Source organism: Rhinopithecus roxellana, chromosome 1, assembly GCF_007565055.1.
Source record: "Rhinopithecus roxellana isolate Shanxi Qingling chromosome 1, ASM756505v1, whole genome shotgun sequence".
NCBI classification, from domain to species: Eukaryota; Metazoa; Chordata; class Mammalia; order Primates; family Cercopithecidae; genus Rhinopithecus; species Rhinopithecus roxellana.
Genome location: NC_044549.1, coordinates 123,442,362 through 123,456,169, shown reverse-complemented (window position 1 = coordinate 123,456,169; position 13,808 = coordinate 123,442,362). Strand labels below are relative to the sequence as shown.

General features: G+C 46.1%; 1 long non-coding RNA gene across 1 annotated transcript; it reads right to left on the bottom strand.

Moving 5' to 3' along the window:
- Nucleotides 1-622: 622 nt before the first annotated feature.
- LOC115897538 lies at nucleotides 623-9,070 on the bottom strand. Its single transcript, XR_004057343.1, has 3 exons — nucleotides 8,973-9,070; nucleotides 3,435-3,856; nucleotides 623-732 (listed from the first exon to the last, which is right to left on the bottom strand). It is a non-coding gene; the product is annotated as an uncharacterized LOC115897538 (long non-coding RNA).
- Between the last annotated feature and the right edge of the window lie 4,738 nt (nucleotides 9,071-13,808).

Sequence of the window (13,808 nt, the reverse complement as noted above, 5' to 3'; positions counted from 1 at the left end):
AGGGAAGGAGCACCCTCTCGGCGAGCGCCTCCTGCTGCCCGCTGCGAGCTGCTGTGTCCCCATTCATCCATTCATTCACTTCCCAGTTTTCACTTGTTACTAAACATTTATTGAGCACCTACTAGTGCCCAGCCCGATGGATCAAAGCTCCAGCCCTATTCACTGGAGGAGTATCCAATCTGACGAGTGATGAAGCAGCACAGTGTCTGAAATAAGGGCTGGGACCCCGGGCAAGGAGAGGGGAGGCTGACCCAGGCTGAGCCTTGGCAAAGCTTGGCCAGAGGAAGCAATACCAGAAGATAAGAGGGGGCTTGAAACAGCAGTGACAGGTGTACAAAAGCATAGCAGCAAGGGAGCACAGCGGGTTTCAGGAGCTGCAGGGAGGTTAGGGTTTGGGATAAGGAAGGAGTAAAGGGAAAGAACATGGAAGAGAGACGAAGCTAATTCGTCAGTCAGGGGCTCATCCAGAAGCAGGGCAGCAAGGCGCAGAGGCTCACACCTATAATTCCAGCACTTTGGGAGGCCCAGGCCAGAGGATTGCCTGAGGTCAGGAGTTGGAGATCAGCCTGGGCAACATCGTGAAAACCCGTCTCTACCAGAAAATAAAGAAATTGGCCAGGAGTGGTGGCACACACCTGCAGTCCCAGTTCCTTGGGAGGCTGAGGTAGGAAGATCACTTGAGCAGGGAGGCGGAGGTTGCAGTGAGCCCATATCCCGAAACTGCAATCCGGCCTGGAAGACAGGGAAAGACCCTGTCTAAAAAACAAAAACAAACAAACAAAAAAACAAAACAAAAAAAACCCACAATGAACAGCCAGGCACGGTGGCTCACACTTGTAATCTCAGCACTTTGGGAGGCCAAGGAGGACAGATCACCTGAGGTCAGGAGTTCAGGAATGGCATGGGCAACATGGTGAAACCCCATCTCTACTAAAAATACAAAGAAATTAGCCAGGCACAGTGCTGTGCGCCTGTAGTCCCAGCTACTCGGGAGGCTGACCCACGAGAATTGCTTGAACCCATGCAGCAGGGTTGCAATGAGCCAAGATCACTCCATTGCACTCCAGCCTGGGTGACAGAGTGAGACTCTGTCTCAACTAAACACACACACACAACAAACAAACAAACAAAAGTAAGGCAGCTCCATGTGGTTGTCCAGGTTGTGCACCATACTAAGAGGGAAGGTTCACCATTCTCCACCCACCTCGCCCTGTGTTTGGTCAGAGCTGTATCTGCCTAGAGAGGGTGGCTTTCTCTAATTTGTACAAAGGCATTATATGAGCTAAGATGACTAAGAGCCTTGTGGGCTAGGTGAGGATTTAAGATTTTTATACTGAAGTTGAAGAGAAGCTACTTGAATTAATCAGTGTTCTCCGAGAAACAGAACCAGTAAGATGTGTACGTATAGATAGGTAAATAGATAGCTATATCGAGAGAGAGAGAATACAAGAGAGAGATTGATCAATTTTTAAGGAACTGGTTCATTGGATTGTGAAAGCTGGCATGTCTAGAATCTGCAGGATAGACTCTCAGGCTGGAGACCCAGGGAAGAGCTGGAGTTCAAGTTCGAAGGCAACCTGCTGGCAGGATTTATTCTTGCTCCAGAGAGATCAGATTTTGTTCCAACCAGGCCTTCCACAGATTGGAGGGTAATCTGCTTTACTCAAAGTCTATTAATTTCAATGTTAATCCATCTAAAAACACACACACACAAAACAAAACAACAAAACACCTTCTAGAAACATCTGAAAAAAAGTTTAACCAAATATCTGGTCACTGAGCCTAGCCAAGTTGACATGTAAAATTAACCATCACACTGCTGAAAAATGTTGACCCAGGAGATGAACTGGGCAGACTGACCTTTAGAAAATGAATGGCGTGTGAGTGGTTGGAGTAGGGAGAAAGCATGGGCAGGCAGGAGTGCAGAGTGCAGGTGAGGGCGATGGCGTCTAGACTCCTGTTGTGGCAGTGGGGTGAGAGTGGGTGAAAGGCGGAGGGAAGAGGTCAAGGGCCTGAGAAGCAGGCATCATGGACGCACAAACCAGAGTCCTCACTGGAAACTGACTGCTCAGCCCATGGAGGGGGATGAAGGAATTGCGATTTGGAAGAGGCCGCTAAGCCCCCATCAGCTCTCTCTCCTTCCCACTTTGGCTGAAGGGGCAAGCATTTTCGGTCACATGGGCTTTTCTGGGAAGTGGAAGGGAAGTGGGGAAAAACTTCAAGTTCTTGCTGGGGAGGAGAAAGGGAAGCAGAGTTGGATGTCCTTAGCTGAGCCTCTAAAAGCTGCATGGTAGCTGGGCAGCTGCGCGCACCCTGAAGCACCATCCTACGCAGCAGAGGGACGCACTCAGCCCTCTCCCTGCCCGGAGGAAGCTATCCTGGTCCAGCTTCGCAATCCTCAGGCCCCCTGGCCAGGCAGAGGAAGAGGGGGAGGAAGCTCAACTTCCCCACTCTCCCCTTCACCTCACCCTTGCTCCAGGGGCGGGATGAGGAGAGGGAGGCTTGCCTAGACCCAGACAGTGCCCTGTCAATGCCCTCAGTGAGAAGCTCTCTGGAAACCCCAGAATGACTCGGGCCTAGGCCTCACTTCCTCTTCTGACCGCATCCTGCAGCTGGCAGCCAGAGGCAGGTGCAGGAGGGGCACTGTCCTATATTGGCCTCGGCCTCTGTGGACCAGATCCTTCTCCACTGATTGAGTGCAGGGTGGGCTGCAGGCAGGTAAGCAGCTATGCGAAACGCATACAGCCGACTTAGGAGGTCCAGCCAGAGAGCCTCACTCAGCTGCTTCAAAGGAAGAAAACCCCCCAAACGGGTCCAGGATACTGAATCTAGAGAGATGCTTGGAGGACGGGGCAAGCCCATCCCTGGTGCTCAGACTCTTGAGTTGCATGAGATGTGAAAGGAGCCTGCTCCCCAGAGACACACCAGCATCCTCCTGGCCAGCAATCCTGGGCTGGTTTCTCAATGTTCCCAGGTCCTCTCCAGGGAGTTAGGGTCCTCTTCCTAACCTACCCGCCTCCTCTCTTTCTTCACTTTTTTTTTTTTCCTTCGCTCTCTCTTTCCTCCTCCCCCTTCCTCTTCAGCTCTTCTATCCTGGCCACCTGGGCTCCCAGAAGATTTCAGAGACCACAGGCCCGTGACCTCGCACTGCCCATGGAGAGCACTGGCCCCTGACGCGCTATCCCCGACCTCTGCCCTGCTTGTAACTCGCTCTCCCGGGCAGGACCCCCAGGGGTCGACAGTTGCCAGAAGTCTGCTCCTCTGTGTGCCCTCGAGGAAGAAAACCTAAGGGTGAAAGTGCTGGGGGGTAGAGATTGGGAAGTGGGGTGGCCAGGAGGCTCTAATTTAACCTGGGACTCCCCGCTTTCTGTGGCCCTGCTTGGGGAGACTTGGACCCCTGTTTTGGGGAGAGTAAAACCTGGCCCCTCTCTCACCACAAGCCCAAGCTCCCTGCAGCATCCCTGGTCCAGCAAGCCCTAATGCCCTGGCCTCTGTGGCCATTCTCTCGCTCCTTTTTTTTTCTTTCTTCTTTTTTGAGACGGAGTCTCGCTCTGTCGCCAAGCTGGAGTGCAGTGGCGTGATCTCGGCTCACTACAACCTCCACCTCCTAGGTTCAAGATAAAAGCTCTCCACTGTCCTCCTCAGCTTCTCTTGGAAAGCCCAGTTCTGTTTGCAATCAGATGGCACACAGTAAAGACACTTTGTTGCCAGTCCATGCTTCCTTCCCGGTGGGCGGTGGTGTGTGGGATCGGGAATTTCCAGGTCCCAGCTGGGCTGCACCTCAGGAAGCCTGAAGCACTGGCAGGAGGTGAAGACACCATGACGGGGGTCTGAGGGCTGGATGATTATTGTCCCTCTGTCGAAACACAAAATTATGACAAATTTAGTTAAATGATCTAATTGGCTTTTATTTGTGATTTATGAAGCTGGGTAGCATTTTTCTCTAAAAGCTGAGAAAAAGTGCTCCAATGAGCGGAGCAGAAGAGGTTGGCTTTATAGGCGGAAAAGGGCTGAAGAAAGCAGAGTCAGAACACAAAGCAGCTGGTTAGCATCACGCAACTTCAATTAACTTTCCTCGTAAGGGTTAAAGCAGAGGGGACTTCTTATCATGCTGGCTCAAACTGGCCTATCTGGGGATTTGGCTGCTATCTTTCTCTCCTGTTTTCTTAGAAGATCAGATAAACAATTTAGTTTCATTTTGGTGACATGAAACTTTAGCATAAGTGACACCATTTTGGTTTGTTCTGTTGAGCCTAGAGCAGGAGGTCAGTCCAAATCATATGACCTCCAATAAATTTTATTTAATACCACTAATAACAGTTGCATTTTTCAAAGACCTTGGGCTGGAGGTGCCCTCTAAAATAGCACCTGACAGGCTGGGCACAGTGGCTCACGCCTGTAACCTCAGCACTTTGGGTGGCCAAGGCGGGCAGATCACCTGAAGTCAGGAGTTTGAGACTAGCCTGGCTAACATGGTGAAACCTCATCTCTACTAAAAATACAAAAATTAGCGAGGCATGGTGGCTGGCTCCTGTAATCCCAGCTACTCAGGAGGCTGAGGCATAAGAATCACTTGAACCTGGGAGGCAGAGGTTGCAGTGAGCCCAAGATTGCACCACAGCACTCCAGCCTGGACGACAGAACAAGACTCCATCTAAAAATAAATAAATAAATAAATAGCACCTGATCCATTTGGGGCTTTTTAATCAATTTACCCTGTGAATGTTAAGTGCCCGGCTCAGGTACATAATTTGGGGAAAACTTTTAAAATATGTGTTTTGTAGTCAGATGGCCTCAGTTTCTTCATCTGTAAAATGGGCATGAGAGGACCCACTCACATGACTGTGGTGAGGATAATGAAATCATGCAGATAAAATGCTTTTGAGCATTGTGCTTTGCACATAGTAAGCACCCAATAAAATGGCAGGGTTTTTTTTTTAAAAAGATGTTTTCCAAATTTCCAAATTGTCTTTTTTTTTTTTTTTTTTTTTTTTTTAAGTTTTGCTTCTTCCTCACACCCAACCCCCAGGAAAAACAAGATAGTATTTACTCATGATAATTACAAATTAAATGGTCCAAATCTGTTTACTGGCGACCAAGTTCCACTTCCTGTGGTTTAACAACTTGAGGCCTCAAAAGGCCAATCTCCCCCTGTGATCAGGCCTAGGCCTATGGCCTTGGCATGCGTTATATAAAAACAAATTAGTACCTCATACCTTTGCCTTGTCTTAAAATACTCAAAGTGATGAGAAAGGAGTGTGTTTTTGAAGAAAGGAGGGTTTTAATTGAGGTCAGATGCTGTCTAAATCCATTGAAATGTTCCATAAACCCAGCTATGTGTGACCTCCTCCCCGTCTCTCCTCAGAGCTCTGCCCCCAACCCACGCTCGTCCACACTCCTCTGCAATTGGTTCATTTAGGTCAATGCAGTTTCATTCATTTGTTCAAAAATGTGTGCACCAAAGTGTTGTAGGTGCTCTCATAGCTCTGAGGGCTCGGGCAGTGGTGAGACGGGGCTCAGTAGAAAAGTCAGTTCTATGGAATGAACTCCCATTTACCCATCACCTACATTTAGTATATTTAGTAAAGATTAACATTTCCCTATATTATTTTTTCTTTTTTATAGTTTTTTCTTTATTTCCTTTTATTTTATTTATTTATTTTTCTGTTGTTGCTGTTGTTGTTTTCAGACAGGATCTGGCTCTGTTGCCCAGGCTCGATGACAGTGGCACGATCTCAGCTCACTTCAACCTCTGCCTCCCAGGCTCAAGCCGTCCTCCCACCTCAGCCTCCCGAGTAGCTGGGACCACAGGCATGCGCTACCACGCCCGGCTAATTTTTATATTTTTTGTAGAGATAGGGTCTCACTTTGTTGCCCAGGCTGGTCTCGAGCTTCCAAGCTCAAGCAATCCATTTGCCTCGGCCTCCCAAAGTGCTGGGATTACAGTTATGAGCCACTGCACCGGGACTATTTTTTTCTTTAGTAAAATATCTTAAAGAAAATCCCAGGCATGGTGACATATGACTAATAAATGTTTCAGAATGTATCTCTAAAAATAATTGGACATTTTTCTTATATGATCGCTTGACCATTATCACAATCACTTCTTAATATCACCTAATACCCAGTTATATTCCAAGTTCCCCAGTTGTCCTCATACTGTCTTTTAAAGTTGGTGAGCCCAGAAACAGTGGCTCACACCTGTAATCCCAGCACTTTGGGAGGCCTGGGCTGGCCTCCATGCTTGAGCTCAGGACTTCAAGACCAGCCTGGGCAATATGGAGAAACCCTGTCTCTACAAAATACAAAACTTAGCCGGGTGTGGTAGCACACTCCTATAATTCCAGTTACCTGGGAGGCTGAGGTGGGAGGATCACCTGAGCCCAGGGAGGTCAAGGTTACAGTGAGCTGAGATCCCACCATTGCACTCCAGCCTGGGCAACAGAGTGAGGCCCTGTCTCAAAAAAATAAAACAAAATTTTGCTTTGGTTGTATCTAGATCCAGTAAGATCTACACATGGCATTTGGTTCTTTTAATCTGGTATCGTTCCCTGCCCTGCAACCTCCAACTTTTAAAATCAGGTCAGTGACTTGTTTAAAGAAATTGGGTCAGTTGTCTCATGAAATGTCCTAAATTCTGTTTTATCTGTCTGTGTCCTCACGTTGTCATTTAACTCCTCCTAACCCCTATGTTTCCTAAAACATGGAAATTAGCACCAAAGGCTTGCATAGATTCAGGTTTATCATTTTCTGGGAAGTACCTCACAGGTGGTGCTGGGTGCTTCATCCTGCTCCTACTCTGAAGCACGTCATGTCTGTTTGTCCTCTTTTAGCAATGCTAAGTAGATCAGTGGGTTCAGATGGTGACAGCCTGACCCCTCCATCATCATTTTGCATTTTCCCCCTTCTCATTGGGAAGTAATCTGTGGGGCGACATGTTGACATCTTGCCTCTCACCCAATGGTTTCAGCAGCCGTTGATGATCTTTTCCTGAATCAATTATTTTATTAGAGGTTGCAAAAGGCGATTTGCTATTTCTACTAAAACGAGTTTTACTGTTAAAAAGCAATAAACTTCATAAGGTGTGATCAATTACCTTCTTACTGATCTAGCTTCCAAATTCAGCTTGTGACATGAGAAAAACCCATAAAGACACCCGTACTGATTTATTACATATTAAAAATAACTTCTCTATTAGTACCGCATTCTGGAGAGCCCTCTGCCAATTCTGCTCTGTTGTCTTCCTTAGACTGTAACCTCTGAGAATGCATAAAGTATGTGTGCACATATCTCTCTTGGTACAGGACCACATAGAATCAGGCTCTTACATGTCACAAAGTATGTATTAAGTGGGCTGATAAGTGTATTTTACTTGCATAAGTGCTGTCAGTTATTTCTCTTTCTTTGATCTCCTATTGATGGGCTTGTTCATAGTAATGGATGGGTTTTTTAAATTGTTTTGCCTGATTGTTTGATCTTTAATTGATGAATGTCTGCTTCTAGTCTTTTGATGGGTCCATTTTATTAAATGTTAAATAATAATTTTAAGCAATAAACTAGACAAGTCTCTAGAGAACAGGCTAGGGCTACAGTCATAGGATTTGGGGACCTTTGGGCTGACAGGGATCAGAGAGATTTCCTTATCCAACCCCCACCCAGTGCTGGGGCCTTGTCTGTAGGTAGCACCGCCACAAAACTATCGCTGTGGATTAAGCACATAGCCTCACTCATTTCAGAGAGCACTCTGGGCTCCGGTAGGAAATTTCCAGACAGAGAGACAAAGTGTCCTGGGTCTCCTCACAGTCTTTCACTGGGGGGACACACTGACCAACTGATCCCCACAAATCAAAGATATACAAAAGCAACCGATTTGCCGCATGGTTTTTAATTTCAAGAAAAAGAGATAAGAAAGGGAAAATAATATTTTACCCAAAACAAAAGATCCACACAAGCCCACATTTTACATTTCTTTTTCGGTGTGGGATGAAGACAAATTATTCATGGTTGCTCTGTAGGAAAGCTGGGAATCTTTTTCATTTCTTTTTTCTTTTTTCTTTCTTTCTTTCTTTCTTTTTTTTTTTTTTTTTTTTTTGAGACAGAGGTTGAAGTGCAATGGCATGATTTCGGCTCACTGCAACCTTCACCTCCCGGGTTCCAGCAATTCTCCTGTCTCAGCCTCCTGAGTAGCTGGGACTACAGTCGCCCACCACCACACCCGGCTAATTTTTCTATTTTTAGTAGAGACAGGGTTTCACCATATTGGTCAGGTTGGTCTCGAACTCCTGACCTTGTGATCCGCTTGCCTCAGCCTCTCAAAGTGCTGGGATTACAGGGGTAAGCCACCAGGCCCGGCCATCTTTTTCATTTCTGTAGCCCCACAGTCTTGCACCCTACCTGGCACAGTAGTAATGCAAAATGAAAGTTTGTTGAATCACTGAATTTAAGAAGAGAAATCCAGCCAGGTGCAGTAATTTACACCTGTAATCTCAGCATTTTGGGAGGCCAAGGCAGGTGGTTCACCTGAGGTCAGGAGTTTGAGTCCAGCCTGGCCAACACAGTGAAACCCTGACCTTACTATAAGTACAAAAAATTAGCCGGGCGTGGTGGTGGGCGGCTATAATCCCAACTTCTCAGGAGGCTGAGGCAGGAGAATTGCTTGAACCTAGGAGGCAGAGGTTGCAGTGAGCTAAGATCGCGCCACTGCACTCCATCCTGGGCAACAGAGTGAGACACAGTCTCAAAAAAAAAAAAAAAAAAAAAAAAAAGAGAGAGAAGAGAAATCCACAACCACGGTAGAATTCAATTTTACTCCTAAATTTATAGCAAACATAGAATGCTTAATCTTAATATGTGCCAGACAGTCATAGTCAACACATTTCACCCTCTCACAAACTCTATGATTTAAGAAGTATCATCCCCTCCTCCTGTGATCTGAGGAGGATCCTAAGGGGAAAAGTAAGTGAATAACTTACCTAAGATCTCAAAGACGGTGAGAAGCAGAGCTGGAACTTGAACTCAGCTAGTGGCACTGGAGTTTGTGCCCTGAATGCCTATATATGGTTACTAAGAAGCACTTACACTAAAAAAAAAAGTATGCTTTTTTTTTTTTTTTTTTTTTTTTTTGAGTGGGAGTCTCGCTCTGTCACCCAGGCTGGAGTGCAGTGGCGCGATCTCAGCTCACTGCAAACTGCACCTCCCGGGTTCATGCCATTCTCCTGCCTCAGCCTCCAGAGTAGCTGGGACTACAGGCGCCCACCACCACACCCAGCTAATTTTTTGTATTTTTTTAGTGGAGACGGTGTTTCACCGTGTTAGCCAGGATGGTCTAGATCTCCTGACCTCGTGATCTGCTTGCCTTGGCCTCCCAAAGTGCTGGGATTACAGGCATGAGCCACCGTGCCCAGCCTAGTGCGCTCTATTTCTTTTCAAAATGCATTTTCCACAAGTCCACAGCTACTGCTTTTGAGGAGGTTTCAATCTTTCGAAGGAGAAAGAACATAACAGGTGATAGAATCACACAGGGTGGTGAGGGGGAAGAACCCAAAAGAAGGTGATGGATGTAGGGGAATTTTTTCAGTTTGAAACAGACACTCAAAATTAGCCCCAAACTAGATAGAAATGATGTTTGTTACGGTATATTTATAAAAGCAGAGGTTCCTGAGCAACATAAATGTCTAATCACGGAAGAATGGTTAGTTACACTGTGGTCTATACACTGAATGATGCCTTTAAAAATGACAACTATGAAATCTATATAGTGGCACAGGAAAATGTTTACAATATGTTCTGCAAAATAATAGAGCTGAACATGACATGATCACAGCAATGTAAAATGTGACCATGTGGAGAAGGGTTGAGAGGATGGGCAAAAATGAAAATTATTGCAATTAGGGTGCAGGATCTTGAGTTAGTTCACTCTTAATATTATATTTTCTCTCTTTATGATAATAATAATTTTAGAAATTTAAACCTGAAAAGGCTTGACACAGTGGCTCATACCTGTAATCCCAGCATTTTGGGAGGCCAAGGTGGGAGGATGGCTTGAGCCCCAGAGTTTGAGACCAGCCTGAGCAAGACGGAGAGACCCCATGTCTACAAAACAAATTTTTTAAAAATTAGCCGGGCGTGATGGTGTGTGTGTGTGTGCCTGTGGTCCCAGCTACTTGGGCTGAGGCGCGAGTATGGCTTAAGCCTGGAATTTTGAGCCTGCAGTGAGCTATGATTGCACCACTCTCTCCAGCCTGGACAACAGAGCAAGACCCCACCTCTTAGAAAAAGAAAAGAAAATAAAAAGAAACCTAAGAAGATTTGGGACAATTGGCTATATAAAGAATAAGGCTTTGACTACAAAGAAACGGAATTCAGAGTGCCCTGTGACCTTCCTTATCCTGCCACTCTGTGTTTGTGGGACCCAGAATAAGAGCAGCCCATGGCACAGTCTGCTTGCTTTAGGTTGTTCAGAAGCAGAGCAGAGAAAGAAATGGTCGCATGCACAGCATGAAGACAGTCATTTTCAGAGCAGGGTAGCAATTAATCACCCCTTGTCTAGTACATCTCCCAGAGCAAACCACAGTCTCCACCCAGACACTGGCAGCTGTTGTCTGAGGTCTGTGCCCATTGAAGCCCAGCCCATTTTCCCCCAGCTCTCTCACTCACTGCTGGGACTACCAGGCAACCCTGAGGTTGGTGGGTTTCTCCCCAGTCCTGCCCCTAGCAACCCTGGGAAGAGCCCCATTTCTCTCTCAATCCGATGCCCCAACAATTTACTGTCCATGTCCATAGGACAGGGATTCTGATTTTTTGAGAACAGAAGTGGGGTAATTTCCACGCTGGGCAACAGCCTTGACTCTGGCACACTTGGTTTAGTACCAGTTAGTGAGAAACAGGTTAGCTGGGCACTAGAAAACTGGTGGAAGATGGAAGGTGGGTTGAGCTGTGACCCAGGAAGCAACAATTTTCAACCCTGCCCTGTGTGTGTGATCCTGCCAAGTCAACCGAGCTCTTGGAGTTCTAACTCTCCTATCTAAAATGGGGATAGTAATATAGGTTCTTTAGGCAAGATGCTTTGGGCAAGTTATATAAACTCTCCAGAACTCATTTTTTAAATTGTAGAACAGAAACAGTAATATTATATACCCCATAAAGTTATTGTGAGGATTAGTAATATTATATAAATATATATATAAAGTAAGAACTTTAGCTCAGAGCCTCTCATCTGTGCTCGGTAAATATTAGCTATTATCTTGACACCTACTTCAGAGGGATATTGTAATGAGATATTATGTATAAAAGGTTTTTGTCTTTGAAATAATATAACAAGATAGTAAATATTTTCTTTTTAAGTTGGGCAGACACGAAACTGACAAATTTATTTTTGTTTTCTTTGTCTTTTTTTTTTTTTTTCAGGCAGAGTTTTGCTCTTGTTGCCCAGACTGGAGTGTAGTGGTGTGACCTCAGCTCACTGCAGCCTCCGCCTCCCCACCTCAAGCAATTCTCCTGCCTCAGCCTCCCAAGTAGCTGGGATTACAGGCACCTGACACCAGGCCCGGCTAGTTTTTTTGTATTTTTAGTAGAGTCAGGGTTTCACCATGTTGGCCAGGCTGATCTCGTACCCTTGGCCTCAGGTGATCTGCCCACCTTGGCCTCCCAACGTGCTGGGATTACAGGCATGAACCACTGCACCCGGCCATTTTTAAGTTTTTTAGAGACAGGGTCTCACTATGATGCCCAGACCAGTCTCCAACTGCTGAGCTCAAGCGATCTTCCCACCTCAGCCTCCCAAAGTGCTAGGATTACAGATGTGAGCTACCATGGCCAGCCTGCTTTTAAAAAAATTTGCAACTGGGTGTGGTGGCCCATGCTTGTAATCCCAGCACTTTGGGAAACCGAGGCAGGTGGATCACTTGAGCTCAGGAGTTTGAGACCAACCTGGCCAACACGGTGAAACCCTGTCTCTACTGAAAATACAAACATTAGCTGGACATGGTGGTGTGTGCCTGTAATCCCAGCTACTTGGAAGGCTGAGGCAGGTGAATCGCTTGAACCCTGGAGGCAGAGGTTGTAGTGAGCTGAGATCGTGTCACTGCACTCCAGCCTGGGTGACACAGAGAGACTCTGTCTCAAAAAAAAAAAATTGCAATATGCTACACAGGTATAAGTGGTGATTATTACCTTAAGCGACTCCCATCTCTGGCCCTCAGTCTCCTCATTCTCATAATGGACAAAATGAGCTTCTGGCCTTAAAGCCCTGTGATGGATGTAAATATGAACTTCAGGCAGTACCCACTTTCATTGAAGATGTAATTACACACTCAATAAATACTTTTTGATTTCATGATGATGAAGAGGAAGGGTGATTTCACATCATTGCTTTCTCCTTTCCTCTCATATCCCAAGCATTTCCCAGTCTTTTCATCATTTGCCCCTTTTGACTGAGGCTCGGGGTGATGGGATAAGTACGTCTTGTGGCCACTTGGCCCAGGTAGGACAGGGAGTTAGACCCAGTAAGTTCTAACAAGCAAGACGTACTCACAAATGTCCAGAGTCCTCACTCTGCCTTCAGAGTGGTATGGGGCTGAGTCATATCACCAAATGCCACCCTTGGAGCTCTGCCACTCTGCTGAACTCCCCAAATCACTCATCAACCCAAGTGCCCTGGGTTCCCACACTGTGCCCCAAGAAAGCACCCATGGGGTTGACAGAGGTGAGGAGGAAGCCCAGAATTAGTCACAAGAAGCAAATCAGAATCACACACAGCCAGTGCACCCAGCCTTAGCCCAGATGCTGACCTTTTGAAAACCCAGAGCAGCTCCACCCGTCTCCTCTCCATGGCTACAAGGATGGGGAGGGGGTAGCCCGGCCTGGAACAAGCTAATCTTGAGGGTATGTTGTCTAAAACTCCTGCAGTATGTTTGTCTAAAACACCACAGCTTACAAAGTACTTTCAAGATTATTTCCTTTGATCTGTGAGGCAGCCTGAGGAGACATTATCATCTTCATCCTTTAGATGAAGAAAGTGAGGCTCAAGAAGTTTAAGCGAAGTAGCCAAGGACAGGCAGCTTGTTACTGAGCTCCAGTGCTTTGGTAGCTTGCTGCTATTTGTTAACTGCCCTTTAAAAGAAGTTTATAGGGGGCCAGGCATGGTGGCTCACGCCTGTAATCCCAGCACTTTGGGAGGCTGAGACGGGTGGATCACCTGACGTCAGGAGTTCAAGACCAGTCTGGCCAACATGGGGAAACCCTGTCTCTCCTGAAAATATTTTAAAAATTGGTGGGCGCCTGTAATCCAGGCTACTTGGGAGGCTGGAGCAGGAGAATTGTTTGAACCCAGGAGTCGGAGGCTGCAGTGAGCCGAGATCCCATCATTGTACTTCAGCCTGGGTGACAGAGTGAGACTCTGTCTCAAAAAAAAAAAAAAAAAAAAGGAAGGAAGGAAGGAGCTTATAAACCCAGGCACAGTGGTTCATGCCTGTAATCCTAGCAAACCTTGGGAGGCCAAGTTGGGGGGATCGCTTGAGGCCAGGAGGTTGAGGCTGCAGTGAGCTGTGATTGCATGAGAAGACTCTGTCTCAAAAAAAAAAGTTCATAGAAAATTTAAAAGTAAAGAAATGGAGGGGAAAAAAGGATCTAAAATCCACTTACTCTAACACAATCATTATCATTAATGATTATTGTATTTCTTCCTAGCCTTTTTTTGCAAGTCCTTTAATAAAACATAGCTGTTATACATAAAATGCAATAGCCTTCCTTTTACTCTTCACATTCTATGACATTATTTCATATCATGACATGGTCCTGATGATCATTCA